Genomic DNA, 18,095 nt, shown 5'->3' with positions numbered 1-18,095 from the left:
AGAGGAGGAGAGGAGAAGAGGAGAGGAGAAGAGGAGAAGAGGAGAAGAGGAGAGGAGGAGAGGAGAAGAGAAGAGAGGAGGAGAGGAGAAGAGGAGAGGAGGAGAGGAGAAGAGGAGAAGAGGAGGGGAGAGGAGGAGAGGAGAAGAGGAGAGGAGAGGAGGAGAGGAGAAGAGGAGAAGAGGAGAGGAGAGGAGGAGAGGAGGAGAGGAGGAGAGGAGGAGAGGAGAAGAGGAGAGGAGAGGAGAGGAGGAGAGGAGAAGAGGAGAGGAGAGGAGGAGAGGAGAAGAGGAGAGGAGAAGAGGAGAAGAGGAGAAGAGGAGAAGACAGGAGAGTTTCACATGCTGTTTAGTGCCAGACAATAGTATGATATCAGATCATTCCTAATGCTTTATGTAATATATAGGACAGCATTGTTGGTTGCTTTAGTTGCTGGTATTTTTAACCAGGAATGTACCCACCGAAAGAATACGGATGAACTACTAGCAGTAGATTAGAAAGGTCCTCTGTCAAGACAGGCATTTCAACATCTGACTTTGCCAAGCAAAAAGAAAGAAAATAATTCTGAAGCCAAATGGAAATTCATAAACTATATTGATTGTCTCCACACAAACATATTCTGAAGCCAAATTATCATCAATGCAGTTTAGGTTCATCATTAAACAACAAACTGCTTGGAGGTCAAAACGAGAATGATGCTTGTTGTGAATTGTACCAAATATATAGTACTAATAATATATAAAATATGTATGGAGAAAGCATGTCTGACTACTGTCTGTCTGAAAGGAGACAGGCAAGCGGTAAGTGGAGCTCCAAGTCTAGGACCAAGAGGCTTCTAAACAGCTTCTACCCCCAAGCCATAAGACTCCTGAACATCTAATCAAATGGCTACCCAGACTATTTGCATTGGCCCATTTAACACCACTGCTACTCTCTGTTGTTATCATCTATACATAGTGACTTTAATAACTCTACCTACATGTTCATATTACCTCCATTACCTCGACTAACCAGACTATATAGTCTCTCTGTTGTTATCATCTATACATAGTGACTTTAATAACTCTACCTACATGTACATATTACCTCCATTACCTCGACTAACCAGACTATATAGTCTCTCTGTTGTTATCATCTATACATAGTGACTTTAATAACTCTACCTACATGTTCATATTACCTCCATTACCTCGACACATTGACTCTGTACCGTAATACCCTGTATATAGCCTCCACATTGACTCTGTACCGTAATACCCTGTATATAGCCTCCACATTGACTCTGTACCGTAATACCCTGTATATAGCCTCCACATTGACTCTGTACTGTAATACCCTGTATATAGCCTCCACATTGACTCTGTACCGTAATACCCTGTATATAGCCTCCACATTGACTCTGTACCGTAATACCCTGTATATAGCCTCCACATTGACTCTGTACTGTAATACCCTGTATATAGCCTCCACATTGACTCTGTACCGTAATACCCTGTATATAGCCTCCACATTGACTCTGTACCGTAATACCCTGTATATAGCCTCCACATTGACTCTGTACCGTAATACCCTGTATATAGCCTCCACATTGACTCTGTACCGTAATACCCTGTATATAGCCTCCACATTGACTCTGTACTGTAATACCCTGTATATAGCCTCCACATTGACTCTGTACTGTAATACCCTGTATATAGCCTCCACATTGACTCTGTACCGTAATACCCTGTATATAGCCTCCACATTGACTCTGTACCGTAATACCCTGTATATAGCCTCCACATTGACTCTGTACCGTAATACCCTGTATATAGCCTCCACATTGACTCTGTACCGTAATACCCTGTATATAGCCCCCACATTGACTCTGTACCGTAATACCCTGTATATAGCCCCCACATTGACTCTGTACCGTAATACCCTGTATATAGCCTCCACATTGACTCTGTACCGTAATACCCTGTATATAGCCCCCACATTGACTCTGTACCGTAATACCCTGTATATAGCCTCCACATTGACTCTGTACCGTAATACCCTGTATATAGCCTCCACATTGACTCTGTACCGTAATACCCTGTATATAGCCGCCACATTGACTCTGTACCGTACTACCCTGTATATAGCCGCCACATTGACTCTGTACCGTAATACCCTGTATATAGCCTCCACATTGACTCTGTACCGTAATACCCTGTATATAGCCTCCACATTGACTCTGTACCGTAATACCCTGTATATAGCCTCCACATTGACTCTGTACCGTAATACCCTGTATATAGCCTCCACATTGACTCTGTACCGTAATACCCTGTATATAGCCTCCACATTGACTCTGTACCGTAATACCCTGTATATAGCCTCAACACCCCCTTGTGTATATTGTTATATATTTTTTTACTGCTCCTCTTTAATTAGTTAAATCATTTATATACAAATGTCATAGTGTGACATGAATTTGATCATAACGTTGAAACTAAAAGGAGGCCTATAACAGCCAGGTAGACTGTTAATACTAAGGTGCTTTGATGACAATTGCATTGTTTCTATTGTACAGGGGATATTAAAAGGAAAATGTAGCTGAAATATTTGAAATGTGTATTTGACGGGGCGAGACGAACGACATGGTTCCAGTCTCAACGGTGTAGTTTGGACGACAGAAAAGCAAAAGCACCAAGACTGTTATGTTGCATTGTTTACTTACAGGTAGTAAGTGTAGGAGTGGTAGGTTCTTCTGCCCAGTGGTACGTGGTAGGTGAGGTGGTACGTGGTAGGTGAGGTGGTACGTGGTTAGGTGAGGTGGTGGTAGGTTATAAGCAGTGGAGGACGGAGGAACGGGGGGGGGGATATGGAATGAAGGAAAGAAAAAGTAAAAATACATTAATGTTTGAAAAAATAGATAAAATGGACAAAAACCATATGGTGGCTGGCAGGCAGGCAGGCAGGCAGGCAGGCAGGCAGGCAGGCAGGCAGGCAGGCAGGCAGGCAGGCAGGCAGGCAGGCAGGCAGGCAGGCAGGCAGGCAGGCAGGCAGGCAGGCAGGCAGGCAGGCAGGCAGGCAGGCAGGCAGGCGGGCGGGCAGGCAGACAGGCAGGCAGGCAGGCAGGCAGGCAGGCAGGCAGGCAGGCAGGCAGGCAGGCAGGCAGGCAGGCATACATGAAAGGCAGACTAGTGAACGTGCAGAGCGAGGTTATAGCTTGGAGTTATGTGGCGTGTAAGGTGTGCCGATTCTTTCTACAGATTCGTTCTCATTTTGAAAGCTTGTTGTTATTAAATACAATTGGAATAGAGGTCATGTTGAGAAATCACAACCGGTTAGCTGATGTACACACACTTCCTGTTAGCTGATGTACACACACATCCTGTTAGCTGATGTATACACACTTCCTGTTAGCTGATGTACACACACTTCCTGTTAGCTGATGTACACACACATCCTGTTAGCTGATGTACACACACATCCTGTTAGCTGATGTACACACACATCCTGTTAGCTGATGTACACACACATCCTGTTAGCTGATGTACACACACATCCTGTTAGCTGATGTACACACACATCCTGTTAGCTGATGTACACACACATCCTGTTAGCTGATGTACACACACATCCTGTTAGCTGATGTACACACACTTCCTGTTAGCTGATGTACACACACTTCCTGTTAGCTGATGTACACACACTTCCTGCTAGCTGATGTACACACACATCCTGTTAGCTGATGTACACACACTTCCTGTTAGCTGATGTACACACACTTCCTGTTAGCTGATGTACACACGCTTCCTGTTAGCTGATGTACACACACATCTGGTTCTGTCTAAGACATGTTTAATAAAAGACATATATATTTGCGCTGCCTCTTCCTACATAAAAAAACATACATCCATATTCGGGAATATCGTTCATGTACTGGGTCATGTTGTAAGAGCTAGTCGATGTATTCACCAAGCCAGGTTTCCATAACAACCTGCCCCGACAGACATCATGTCACATATATTCGTGTGAAGACATAGACATTAGGATAAATTCCTGATTCTGCGGATTTGACCTCCAAGAGTCAGTTCCAAATGGGAACTTGGAACGTCTTAACACGGCTGTAAATCGGATATAATTAATGCAAATGAAATCAAATGGATCCAATTAAATCATTTCCCACTTCCTGTCTCATTTGATTAGGTCACACCGAAAATAATTCAGTTAAATAGCATGACTGTTTGTTTGCACACGCCATAAGGAATATCACACTGTACAGAACATCAAATGGTACATTACTGGTAAAAACTACCACTCCCACCTCCAATACCAAGGAACTAGCATCTACTACTCCATCTACCACTCCATCTACCACTCCATCTACCCCCCACCTCCAATACCAAGGGACTAGCATCTACCCCTCCATCTACCACTCCATCTACCCCCCACCTCCAATACCAAGGAACTAGCATCTACTACTCCATCTACCCCTCCATCTACCACTCCATCTACCCTCCACCTCCCAATACCAATACCAAGGGACTAGCATCTACTACTCCATCTACCACTCCATCTACCCCTCCATCTACCACCCACTCCATCTACCCCCCACCTCCAATACCAAGGGACTAGCATCTACTACTCCATCCCCCTCCATCTACCCCCCATCTCCATCTACCACTCCATCTACCACTCCATCTACTACTACTACCCTCCATCTACCACTCCATCTACCCCCATCTACCCCTCCATCTACCACTCCATCTACCCCTCCATCTACCCCTCCATCTACCACTCCATCTACCACTCCATCTACCCCCCATCTACCCCCCATCTACCCCTCCATCTACCCTCCCACATCCAATACCAATGAACTAGAATCTACCCCCATCTACCACTCCATCTACCACTCCTATCTACCACTCCATCTACCACTACCTACCATCTACTACCCTACATCTACCACTCCATCTACTATCTACCCCTCCATCTACCACTCCATCTACCCTCCATCTACCCCTCCATCTACCACTCCATCTACCACTCCATCTACCACTCCATCTACCCCCCATCTACCCCCCATCTACCCTCCATCTACCACTCCATCTACCCCTCCATCTACCACTACCATCTACCACTACATCTCCATCTACCCTCCCACCTCCAAAACCAAGGAACTAGCATCTACCCCTCCATCTACCCCCCACCTCCAATACCAAGGAACTAGCATCTACCCCTCCATCTACCACTCCATCTACCCCCCTTCCAATACCAAGGAACTAGCATCTACCCCTCCATCTACCCCCACCTCCAATACCAAGGAGTAGCATCTACTACTCCATCTACCCTCCATCTACCCCCATCTACCAAGGAACTAGCATCTACCCCTCCATCTACCCCCCACCTCCAATACCAAGGAACTAGCATCTACTACTCCATCTACCCCTCCATCTACCACTCCATCTACCCCCATCTACCACTCCATCTACCCCCCACCTCCAATACCAAGGGACTAGCATCTACTACTCCATCTACCCCTCCATCTACCATCCATCTACCCCCATCCCCCCACCTCCAATACCAAGGGACTAGCATCTACTACTCCATCTACCCCTCCATCTACCCCCCACCTCCAATACCAAGGGACTAGCATCTACTACGCCATCTACCACTCCATCTACCCTCCACCTCCAATACCAAGGGACTAGCATCTACTCTCTACCACTCCATCTACCCCCACCTCCAATACCAAGGACTACATTTAGGGACATTTACTACTCCATCTACCATCCATCTACCACTCCATCTACCCCCCACCTCCAATACCAAGGAACTAGCATCTACTACTCTACCATCCATCTACCCCCCACCTCCAATACCAAGGAACTAGCATCTACCCCTCCATCTACCCCCCACCTCCAATACCAAGGAACTAGCATCTACCCCTCCATCTACCACTCCATCTACCCCCCACTTCCAATACCAAGGAACTAGCATCTACCCCTCCATCTACCCCCCACCTCCAATACCTAGCATCTACTACTCCATCTACCACTCCATCTACCCCCCACCTCCAATACCAAGGAACTAGCATCTACCCCTCCATCTACCATCCATCTACCCCCACCTCCAATACCAAGGAACTAGCATCTACCATCTACCATCTACCACTCCATCTACCACTCCATCTACCCCCACCCCCCACCTCCAATACCAAGGGACTAGCATCTACTACTCCATCTACCCCTCCATCCATCTCTACCCTCCATCTACCCCCCACCTCCAATACCAAGGGACTAGCATCTACTACTCCATCTACCCCTCCATCTACCCCCCATCTACCCCTCCATCTACACCCCTCCATCTACCACTCCATCTACCACTCCATCTACTACTCCATCTACCCCTCCATCTACCACTCCATCTACCCCCCCATCTACCCCTCCATCTACCACTCCATCTACCCCTCCATCTACCCCTCCATCTACCACTCCATCTACCACTCCATCTACCCCCATCTACCCCCCATCTACCCCTCCATCTACCCTCCCACCCAATACCAATGAACTAGCATCTACCCCCCATCTACCACTACATCTACCACTACATCTACCACTCCATCTACCACTACATCTACCATCTCTACCACTACATCTACCACTCCATCTACCCCTCCATCTACCACTCCATCTACAATACCATCTACCAGGGAACTAGCATCTACCCCTCCATCTACCACTCCATCTACCCCCACTTCCAATACCAAGGAACTAGCATCTACCCCTCCATCTACCATCTACCACTCCATCTACCACTCCATCTACCCCCCACCTCCAATACCAAGGAACTAGCATCTACTACTCCATCTACCCCTCCATCTACCACTCCATCTACCACTCCATCTACCCCCCACCTCCAATACCAAGGGACTAGCATCTACTACTCCATCTACCCCCCACCTCCAATCCATCTACCTACACCATCTACCATCCATCTACCCCCCACCTCCAATACCAAGGGACTAGCATCTACTACGCCATCTACCACTCCATCTACCCCCACCTCCAATACCAAGGGACTAGCATCTACTACTCCATCTACCATCCTCAATACCAAGGTAGCATCTATCCCTCCATCTACCCTCCCACCTCCAATCTAGCATCTACCCATCCATCTACCCCCCACCTCCAATACCAAGGGACTAGCATCTACTACGCCATCTACCACTCCATCTACCCTCCACCTCCAATACCAAGGGACTAGCATCTACTACGCCATCTACCACTCCATCTACCCCCCACCTCCAATACCAAGGGACTAGCATCTACTACACCATCTACCACTCCATCTACCCCCCACCTCCAATACCAAGGGACTAGCATCTACTACGCCATCTACCACTCCATCTACCCCCCACCTCCAATACCAAGGGACTAGCATCTACTACTCCATCTACCACTCCCACCTCCAATACCAAGGGAATCTAGCATCTACCCATCCATCTACCCTCCCACCTCCAATACCAAGGAACTAGCATCTACCCCTCCATCTACCCTCCCACCTCCAATACCAAGGAACTAGCATCTACCCCTCCATCTACCACTCCATCTACCCCCCACCTCCAATACCAAGGAACTAGCATCTACCCATCCATCTACCCTCCCACCTCCAATACCAAGGAACTAGCATCTACCACTCCATCTACCCACCCATCTCCATTACCTTAACTAACTCTTCAAACTAAAAGTTACAGTGGGAAAGACCAGATAATAAAAGATTTATTGAAAAACAGGCCTGTTTCCCCCCTCCCCTTTCTGTACCCTTTGGTCCAGATATTGAATGCAGCTATCAAATGGCCCCCTATTCCATACGTACTACTGCACTACTTTATCCCTATAGGGCTCTTGTCACTATATAGGGAGTAGGATGCTATTTTGGGACACAGATAAGAGCACACCCAACGTATCTACAGTACACATAAATAAAGTGACAGTGTGTTATTTCAGGCCTGGTTGACATGGAGAACAGGGGCTGGGGATAATGTAAACTTAGCCTGAAGCTACTGGGTGTCATGGAGAACAGGGACTTGGAATAATGTAAACTTAGCCTGAAGCTACTGGATGACATGGAGAACAGGGGGTGGGGATAATGTAAACTTAGCCTGAAGCTACTGGGTGTCATGGAGAACAGGGGCTGGGGATAAAATAAACTTAGCCTGAAGCTACTGGCTGTCATGGAGAACAGGGGCTGGGGATAATGTAAACTACTGGGTGTCATGGAGAACAGGGGCTGGGGATAATGTAATCTTAGCCTGAAGCTACTGGGTGTCATTGAGAACAGGGACAGGGGATTTGTAAACTTAGCCTGAAGCTACTGGGTGACATGGAGAACAGGGACTGGGGATAATGTAAACTTAGCCTGAAGCTTCTGGGTGTCATGAAGAACAGGGACTGGGGATAATGTAAACTTAGCCTGAAGCTTCTGGGTGTCATGAAGAACAGGGACTGGGGATAATGTAAACTTAGCCTGAAGCTTCTGGGTGTCATGAAGAACAGGGACTGGGGATAATGTAAACTTAGCCTGAAGCTACTGGATGACATGGAGAACAGGGGGTGGGGATAATGTAAACTTAGCCTGAAGCTACTGGGTGTCATGGAGAACAGGGGCTGGGGATAAAATAAACTTAGCCTGATACTGGCTGTCATGGAGAACAATAATGTAAACTTAGCCTGAAGCTACTGGGTGTCATGGAGAACAGGGGCTGGGGATAATGTAATCTTAGCCTGAAGCTACTGGGTGTCATGGAGAACAGGGACAGGGGATTTGTAAACTTAGCCTGAAGCTACTGGGTGACATGGAGAACAGGGACTGGGGATAATGTAAACTTAGCCTGAAGCTTCTGGGTGTCATGAAGAACATGGGGAGAAACTTAGGAAGCTTCTGGGTGTCATGAAGAACAGGGACTGGGGATAATGTAAACTTAGCCTGAACCTACTGGGTGTCATGGAGAACAGGGACTGGGGATAATGTAAACTTAGCATGAAGCTACTGGGTGTCATGGAGAACAGGGACTTGGGATAATGTAAACTGAGCCTGAAGCTACTGGGTGTCATGGAGAACAGGGGGTGGGGATAATGTAAACTTAGCCTGGCTATGGATGACATGGATAAAGGGGGTGGGGATAATGTAAACTTAGCCTGAAGCTACTGGATGACATGGAGAACAGGGGTGGGGATAATGTAAACTTAGCCTGAAGCTACTGGATGACATGGAGAACAGGGGGTGAGAACAGGGCTACTGGGTGGGATATATGTAAACTTAGCCTGAAGCTACTGGGTGTCATGGAGAACAGGGGGTGGGGATAATGTAAACTTAGCCTGAAGCTACTGGGTCTCATGGAGAACAGGGACAGGGGATAATGTAAACTTAGCCTGAAGTTACTGGGTGTCATGGAGAACAGGGACTGGGGATAATGTAAACTTAGCCTGAAGCTACTGGGTGTCATGGAGAACAGGGACTGGGGATAATGTAAACTTAGCCTGAAGCTACTGGGTGTCATGGAGAACAGGGGCTGGGGATAATGTAATCTTAGCCTGAAGCTACTGGGTGTCATTGAGAACAGGGACAGGGGATTTGTAAACTTAGCCTGAAGCTTCTGGGTGTCATGAAGAACAGGGACTGGGGATAATGTAAACTTAGCCTGAACCTACTGGGTGTCATGGAGAACAGGGACTGGGGATAATGTAAACTTAGCATGAAGCTACTGGGTGTCATGGAGAACAGGGACTTGGGATAATGTAAACAGCCTGAAGCTACTGGGTGTCATGGAGAACAGGGGTGGGGATAATGTAAACTTAGCCTGAAGCTACTGGATGACATGGAGATAATGTAAACTTAGCCTGAAGCTACTGGATGACATGGAGAACAGGGGGTGGGGATAATGTAAACTTAGCCTGAAGCTACTGGATGACATGGAGAACAGGGGGTGGGGATAATGTAAACTTAGCCTGAAGCTACTGGGTGTCATGGAGAACAGGGGGTGGGGATAATGTAAACTTAGCCTGAAGCTACTGGGTGTCATGGAGAACAGGGGGTGGGGATAATGTAAACTTAGCCTGAAGCTACTGGGTGTCATGGAGAACAGGGACAGGGGATAATGTAAACTTAGCCTGAAGTTACTGGGTGTCATGGAGAACAGGGACTGGGGATAATGTAAACTTAGCCTGAAGCTACTGGGTGTCATGGAGAACAGGGACTGGGGATAATGTAAACTTAGCCTGAAGCTACTGGGTGTCATGGAGAACAGGGACTGGGGATAATGTAAACTTAGCCTGAAGCTACAATACATGGTTATAGGAAGGCTCTCTATTGACTCTCTCTCTCCTCTGTTCTCTCTTTCTCTTCTACTCCCCTCTCTCTCTCCTCTCTCTTCTCCTCCCCTCTCTATTCCCTCTCTCTCTCCTCTCTGTTCTCTCTTTCTCTTCTACTCCCCTCTCTATTCCCTCTCTCTCTCCTCTCTCTTCTCCTCCCCTCTCTATTCCCTCTCTCTCTCCTCTCTCTTCTCCTCCCCTCTCTATTCCCTCTCTCTCTCTTTCTCTTCTACATCCCCTCTCTATTCCCTCTCTCTCTCCTCTCTCTTCTCTCCCCTCTCTATTCCCTCTCTCTCTCCTCCTCCCCTCTCTATTCCCTCTCTCTCTCTCTCTCTCTCTTCTCCTCCCCTCTCTATTCCCTCTCTCTCTCCTCTCTGTTCTCTCTTTCTCTTCTACTCCCCTCTCTATTCCCTCTCTCCCTCCTCTCTCTTCTCCTCCCCTCTCTATTCCCTCTCTCTCTCCTCTCTCTTCTCCCCCCTCTATATTCCCTCTCTCTCTCTCTCTCTCTCTCTCTCTCTCTCTCTCTCTCTTCCTCTCCCTTCTCCTCCCCTCTCTATTCCCTCTCTCTCTCCTCTCTGTTCTCTCTTTCTCTTCTACTCCCCTCTCTATTCCCTCTCTCTCTCCTCTCTCTTCTCCTCCCCTCTCTATTCCCTCTCTCTCTCCTCTCTCTTCTACTCCCCTCTCTATTCCCTCTCTCTCTCTCTCTCTTCTCATCCCCTCTCTATTCCCTCTCTCTCTCCTCTCTCTTCTCCTCCCCTCTCTATTCCCTCTCTCTCTCTCTCCTCTCTTCTCCTCCCTCTCTATTCCTCTCTCTCTCTTCTCCTCCCCTCTCTATTCTCCTCCCCTCTCTCTTCTATTCTCTATTCCCTCTCTCTCTCCTCTCTCTTCTCATCCCCTCTCTATTCCCTCTCTCTCTCCTCTCTCTTCTCCTCCCCTCTCTATTCCCTCTCTCTCTCTCTCCTCTCTCTTCTCCTCCCCTCTCTATTCCCTCTCTCTCTCCTCTCTCTTCTCCTCCCCTCTCTATTCCCTCTCTCTCTCTCTCTCTCTCTCTTCTCCTCCCCTCTCTATTCCCTCTCTCTCTCCTCTCTCTTCTCCTCCCCTCTCTATTCCCTCTCTCTCTCTCTCTTCTCCTCCCTCTCTATTCCCTCTCTCCTCTCTCTTCTCCTCCCCTCTCTATTCCCTCTCCCTCTCTCTTCTCCTCCCCTCTCTATTCCCTCTCTCTCTCCTCTCTCTTCTCCTCCCCTCTCTATTCCCTCTCTCTCTCCTCTCTCTTCTCCTCCCCTCTCTATTCACTCTCTCTCCTCTCTCTTCTCCTCCCCTCTCTATTCCCTCTCTCTCTCCTCTCTCTTCTCCTCCCCTCTCTATTCCCTCTCACTCCTCTCTCTTCTCCTCCCCTCTCTATTCCCTCTCTCTCTCCTCTCTCTTCTCCTCCCCTCTCTATTCCCTCTCTCTCTCCTCTCTCTTCTCCTCCCCTCTCTATTCCCTCTCTCTCTCTCCTCTCTCTTCTCCTCCCCTCTCTATTCTCTCTCTCTCCTCTCTCTTCTCCTCCCCTCTCTATTCTCTCTCTCTCTCTCCCTCTCTTCCTTCCCCTTCTCTCTTTCAGCCTTTCATCATTATTTCCTTATAATCTCCTATTCTCTAATCTTCCCTTCTATATTCCTCCAAAATATTTTCCCTTTCCCTCCCGTCTCCAAACCAGTGTCATTGAACGGGGTGGTGCGTCTTGTATGATTGGGCCGTGGAGACATTCATCTTTCACAGCAAACTGTTTCTCATAGCTGTAAACAGACGTAATGTAGCGTATCAACAACATCATCAAATTCATTATTTACGTTTTGCGCTGACAACGCTGACAACACTGCTGTGCTTTAGAAAACAAGGGGAAGAGACTCATAAAAAATAAAACAATTCTTCCAGATTACAGTTGTAAACGATCAGGCTGTCCAAATGTACCCCATGTTGTAAATGTTTGGCTTCTTCAGTTTGTCTCACTGTGTAACAGCGTCTGAAGACGTGAAAATAACATCAACACAGACTGGCGATATATTAAATATATAGGACACATAACATATAGAAACATATAGCAACATATATCTTTACACAAAATATATAACTTCTACTAAATGGCTCACCTTTTCTTCAGGAGGAGGATGACTCCGAGGAAGATGATGACGAAGAGGAGGACGCCAGCGATTACGCCGGTTATCTTCACTGTGTTGTCAGTCTGTTTCTCTGGCTCCACAGCGACAGGCTTATGGGTGGCCTGTCCTATACAACAACAAGACAACATTAACAACTACACAAACAGGCTTATGGGTGGCCTGTCCTATACAACAACAAGACAACATTAACAACTACACAACAAGCTTATGGGTGGCCTGTCCTATACAACAACAAGACAACATTAACAACTACACAACAGGCTTATGGGTGGCCTGTCCTGTACAACAACAACAAGACAACATTAACAACTACACAACAGGCTTATGGGTGGCCTCTCCTATACAACAACAGGCTTATGGGTGGCCTGTCCTATACAACAACAGGCTTATGGGTGGCCTCTCCTATACAACAACAGGCTTATGGGTGGCCTCTCCTATACAACAACAGGCTTATGGGTGGCCTCTCCTATACAACAACAGGCTTATGGGTGGCCTCTCCTATACAACAACAGGCTTATGGGTGACCTCTCCTATACAACAACAGGCTTATGGGTGGCCTCTCCTATACAACAACAGGCTTATGGGTGACCTCTCCTATACAACAACAGGCTTATGGGTGGCCTCTCCTATACAACAACAGGCTTATGGGTGGCCTCTCCTATACAACAACAGGCTTATGGGTGACCTCTCCTATACAACAACAGGCTTATGGGTGGCCTCTCCTATACAACAACAGGCTTATGGGTGGCCTCTCCTATACAACAACATACGAAGACATTAGTAGATATCTCCTACTGTTACTGATTACTAATATGCTATTTTACTAAACTAGGTGAAATCCCCAGTGGTCCGAAGTGGTGATCGTGTAATAGTGGTACTAGATCCACCGACATTGATCTAATAGGTCTTGTCCATGTTCTGTTTAGCTGGTCGTAGTGCGTTTAAGGAAGACACATCCCTAACCTTTTCATATTGTACATACGGTGCCTTTCAGAATGTATTCAGACCCCTTTGAGATTTTTGTGTTACGTTAGAGCCTTAATCTAAAAATGGATTAAATAAATAAAAAATAAAAAAGGTGACCAAGAACCCGATGGTCACTCTGACAGAGCCCCAGAGTTACTCTGTGGAGATGAGAGAACCTTCCAGAAGGACAACCATCTCTGCAGCACTCCACTAATCAGGCCTTTATGGTAGAGTGGCCAGACGGAAGCCACTCCTCAGGAAAAGGCACATGACAGCCCGCTTGGAGTTTGCCAAAAGGCACCTAATGAAACTGGTCTGATGAAAAACCAAGATGAAACTCTTTGGGCTGAATGCCAAGAGTCACATCTGTTGGTGAAGCATGGTGGTGGCACCATCCCTACGGTGAAGCATGGTGGTGGCAGCATCAGGGAGACCAGGAAGGATCGAAGCAAAGATGGTGGTGGCAGCATCAGGGAGACCAGGAAGGATCGAAGCAAAGATGGTGATGGCACCATCCCTACGGTGAAGCATGGTGGTGGCAGCATCCCTACGGTGAAGCATGGTGGTGGCAACCATCCCTACGGTGAAGCATGGTGGTGGCAGCATCAGGGAGACCAGGAAGGATCGGAGCAAAGATGGTGGTGGCACCATCCCTACGGTGAAGCATGGTGGTGGCAGCATCGGGAGACCAGGAAGGATCGAAGCAAAGATGAACAGAGCAAAGTACAGAGAAATCCTTGATGAAAACCTGCCTTCAGAGCAAAAACGATTAAAAAATAAATGTTTTTGCTTCGCTATTATGGAGTATTGTGTGTAGATTGACGGGGGGGGGGCAATTGAATCAATTTTAGCAAAGGATGTGAATACTTTCAGATAATACAGTAGCTGACAACTAAATCAAATCTCTAAGGCCTACGAAAAACATCCTGTTTCATTCCATCCATAGCGGTTGCATTTGGTTGCAAGGTCTCTCAAATAGGCCTGGAAACTGCTAGTGAACCTTCTATCTCAAATACCATTCCATAAAAAATGTTGATGTCTTTTCTACCCACAGCTTTAATAAACCAGACGCCATACTCTTAGTAAGTGGGCCTGTTTAGGGTAACTTTACAGTATTCTCCAGTCACTAAATATCACTATATGGGCCTGTTTAGGGTGATGGTATACTCTCCTGCTCACCTCCACCTCTAGTCTCAGTCTATGGGTCTAGATGAGAAAGGTTCCTATATGGGGCGGCAGGGTAGCCTAGTGGTTAGAGTGTAGAGGTGGCAGGGTAGCCTAGTGGTTAGAGTGTAGAGGTGGCAGGGTAGCCTAGTGGTTAGAGTGTAGAGGTGGCAGGGTAGCCTAGTGGTTAGAGTGTAGAGGTGGCAGGTACCCTAGTGGTTAGAGTGTAGAGGTGGCAGGGAGGCCTAGTGGTTAGAGTGTAGAGGTGGCAGGGTAGCCTAGTGGTTAGAGTGTAGAGGTGGCAGGGTAGCCTAGTGGTTAGAGTGTAGAGGCGGCAGGTAGCCTAGTGGTTAGAGTGTAGAGGAGGCAGGGTAGCCTAGTGGTTAGAGTGTAGAGGTGGCAGGGTAGCCTAGTGGTTAGAGTGTAGAGGCGGTAGGTAGTCTAGTGGTTAGAGTGTAGGGGTGGCAGGGTAGCCTAGTGGTTAGAGTGTAGAGGAGGCAGGGTAGCCTAGTGGTTAGAGTGTAGAGGCGGTAGGGTAGCCTAGTGGTTAGAGTGTAGAGGCGGTAGGTAGTCTAGTGGTTAGAGTGTAGAGGTGGCAGGTAGCCTAGTGGTTAGAGTGTAGAGGCGGTAGGTAGTCTAGTGGTTAGAGTGTAGAGGTGGCAGGGTAGCCTAGTGGTTAGAGTGTAGAGGCGGTAGGTAGTCTAGTGGTTAGAGTGTAGAGGTGGCAGGTAGCCTAGTGGTTAGAGTGTAGAGGCGGTAGGTAGTCTAGTGGTTAGAGTGTAGAGGTGGCAGGGTAGCCTAGTGGTTAGAGTGTAGAGGTGGCAGGGTAGCCTAGTGGTTAGAGTGTAGAGGTGGCAGGGTAGCCTAGTGGTTAGAGTGTAGAGGTGGCAGGTAGCCTAGTGGTTAGAGTGTAGAGGGGGCAGAGTAGCCTAGTGGTTAGAGTGTAGAGGGGGCAGGGTAGCCTAGTGGTTAGAGTGTAGAGGCGGCAGCGTAGTCTAGTGGTTAGAGTGTAGAGGTGGTAGGGTAGCCTAGTGGTTAGAGTGTAGAGGTGGCAGGGTAGCCTAGTGGTTAGAGTGTAGAGGTGGCAGGTAGCCTAGTGGTTAGAGTGTAGAGGTGGCAGGGTAGCCTAGTGGTTAGAGGTGGCAGGTAGCCTAGTGGTTAGAGTGTAGAGGCGGCAGGGTAGGTGGTTAGAGTGTAGAGGTGGCAGACTAGTGGTTAGAGTGTAGAGGTGGCAGGTAGCCTAGTGGTTAGAGTGTAGAGGTGGCAGGTAGCCTAGTGGTTAGAGTGTAGAGGTGGCAGGGTAGCCTAGTGGTTAGAGTGTAGAGGCGGCAGGGTAGCCTAGTGGTTAGAGTGTAGAGGTGGCAGGGTAGCCTAGTGGTTAGAGTGTGGAGGTGGCAGGGTAGCCTAGTGGTTAGAGTGTAGAGGTGGCAGGGTAGCCTAGTGGTTAGAGTGTAGAGGTGGCAGGGTAGCCTAGTGGTTAGAGTGTAGAGGTGGCAGGGTAGCCTAGTGGTTAGAGTGTAGAGGTGGCAGGGTAGCCTAGTGGTTAGAGTGTAGAGGTGGCAGGGTAGCCTAGTGTTTAGAGTGTAGAGGTGGTAGGGTAGCCTAGTGGTTAGAGTGTAGAGGCGGCAGGGTAGCCTAGTGGTTAGAGTGTAGAGGCGGCAGGGTAGCCTAGTGGTTAGAGTGTAGAGGCGGCAGGGTAGCCTAGTGGTTAGAGTGTAGAGGTGGCAGGGTAGTCTAGTGGTTAGAGTGTAGAGGTGGCAGGGTAGTCTAGTGGTTAGAGTGTAGAGGTGGCAGGGTAGTCTAGTGGTTAGAGTGTAGAGGTGGCAGGGTAGCCTAGTGGTTAGAGTGTAGAGGTGGCAGGGTAGCCTAGTGGTTAGAGTGTAGAGGTGGCAAGTAGCCTAGTGGTTAGAGTGTAGAGAAGGCAGGTAGCCTAGTGGTTAGAGTGTAGAGGCGGCAGGGTAGCCTAGTGGTTAGAGTGTAGAGGAGGCAGGGTAGCCTAGTGGTTAGAGTGTAGAGGAGGCAGGGTAGCCTAGTGGTTAGAGTGTAGAGGCGGCAGGGTAGCCTAGTGGTTAGAGTGTAGAGGTGGCAGGTAGGCTAGTGGTTAGAGTGTAGAGGTGGCAGGGTAGCCTAGTGGTTAGAGTGTAGAGGTGGCAGGGTAGCCTAGTGGTTAGAGTGTAGAGGTGGCAGGGTAGCCTAGTGGTTAGAGTGTAGGGGCGGCAGGGTAGCCTAGTGGTTAGAGCGTTGGACTAGTAACCGGAAGGTTGCAAGTTCAAATCCCCCGAGCTGACAAGGTACAAATCTGTCGTTCTGCCCCTGAACAGGCAGTTAACCCACTGTTCCTAGGCCGTCATTGAAAAATAAGAATTTGTTCTTAGCTGACTTGCCTAGTTAAATATAGGTAAAATGTAAAAATAAAATAAATCTACATATCAGGGTTCCATAGGACTCTGGTCTAAAGTGTGTGTGGTTGACATGTTCTCTCCATCTATCTAAATACGTTGATTAGATTCAAATATAGATGTTTAACTCAGAATGGAAAACATCACCGGTGTTAAGGATTCACTATCAACTTGCTCTGATTGACAACTACAGACGAGTTAGATTACTTGTTGGTTATCACTGCATTGTCGGAACTAGAAGCACAAGCATTTCGCTACACTCGCATTAACATCTGCTAACCATGTGTATGTGACAAATACAATTTGATTTAGTCTGACAGGGAGAGAGGAGAAAGAGCGAACGAGATAAATATATACGGAGAGAATACCTGGTTGAGTTGGGAAACTACAAATGTCTACAGTGTCCAACTAGGTCCACGTTTGTAAATGTTATCCACAAGCCAAATCCAGTTAAGAAACAAATTCTTATTTACAATGACGGCCTACCCCCCGGGGCCAAACCCGGACGACGCTGGGGCCAATTGTGCGCCACCCTACGGGACTCCCAATCACGGCCGGATGCGATACAGCCTGGATTCGAACCAGGGTGTCTGTAGTGACGCCTCTAGCGCTGAGATGTAGTGCCTTAGACCGCTGTGCCACTCGGGAGGATTGTCAGTCCACACAGAGAACAGAGAACAGAGAACAGAGAACAGAGAACAGAGACAGGGCTATTGGTGTCAGATACATGCGGCTAGATCTACCGTATATCACGAGGAGCACAATACATTATTATAGCTGATGTGCTTCCTTCTGACAATGCTACAAGCTCACTAAAAGCTCATGGAATATAGAATGAGACAATGCTGCAGGACAGCTCACTAAAAGCTCATGGAATAAAGAATGAGACATATTCATTAAAGAGGGATTCACTTTAACACATTAAATGAGGATGTTGTCACGCCTTGGTCATTGTATTTTGTGTTTTCGTTATATATTTGGTCAGGCCAGGGTGTGACATGGGTTTATATATTGTATTTTCGTATTGGGGTTTGTAGTATTTGGGATTGCGGCTGATTAG

At 47.7% G+C, this 18,095-nt stretch overlaps 1 protein-coding gene across 1 annotated transcript in view; it reads right to left on the bottom strand.

Moving 5' to 3' along the window:
- The window catches only part of LOC124009458 (receptor-type tyrosine-protein phosphatase mu-like), an 80,081-nt gene that overhangs the window by 55,540 nt on the left and 6,446 nt on the right, over positions 1–18,095 (bottom strand). Inside the window, exon 3 of the mRNA XM_046321269.1 lies at positions 12,477–12,612. The gene's annotated coding sequence lies outside the window, so the exon portion shown is untranslated. The remainder of the gene's footprint in view (positions 1–12,476; positions 12,613–18,095) is intronic.

This window comes from Oncorhynchus gorbuscha, linkage group LG22 (genome assembly GCF_021184085.1).
Source record: "Oncorhynchus gorbuscha isolate QuinsamMale2020 ecotype Even-year linkage group LG22, OgorEven_v1.0, whole genome shotgun sequence".
Taxonomy (NCBI): domain Eukaryota; kingdom Metazoa; phylum Chordata; class Actinopteri; order Salmoniformes; family Salmonidae; genus Oncorhynchus; species Oncorhynchus gorbuscha.
The sequence above is the reverse complement of the archived record's forward strand: the minus strand, read 5'-3'. Positions and strand labels throughout refer to the sequence as shown.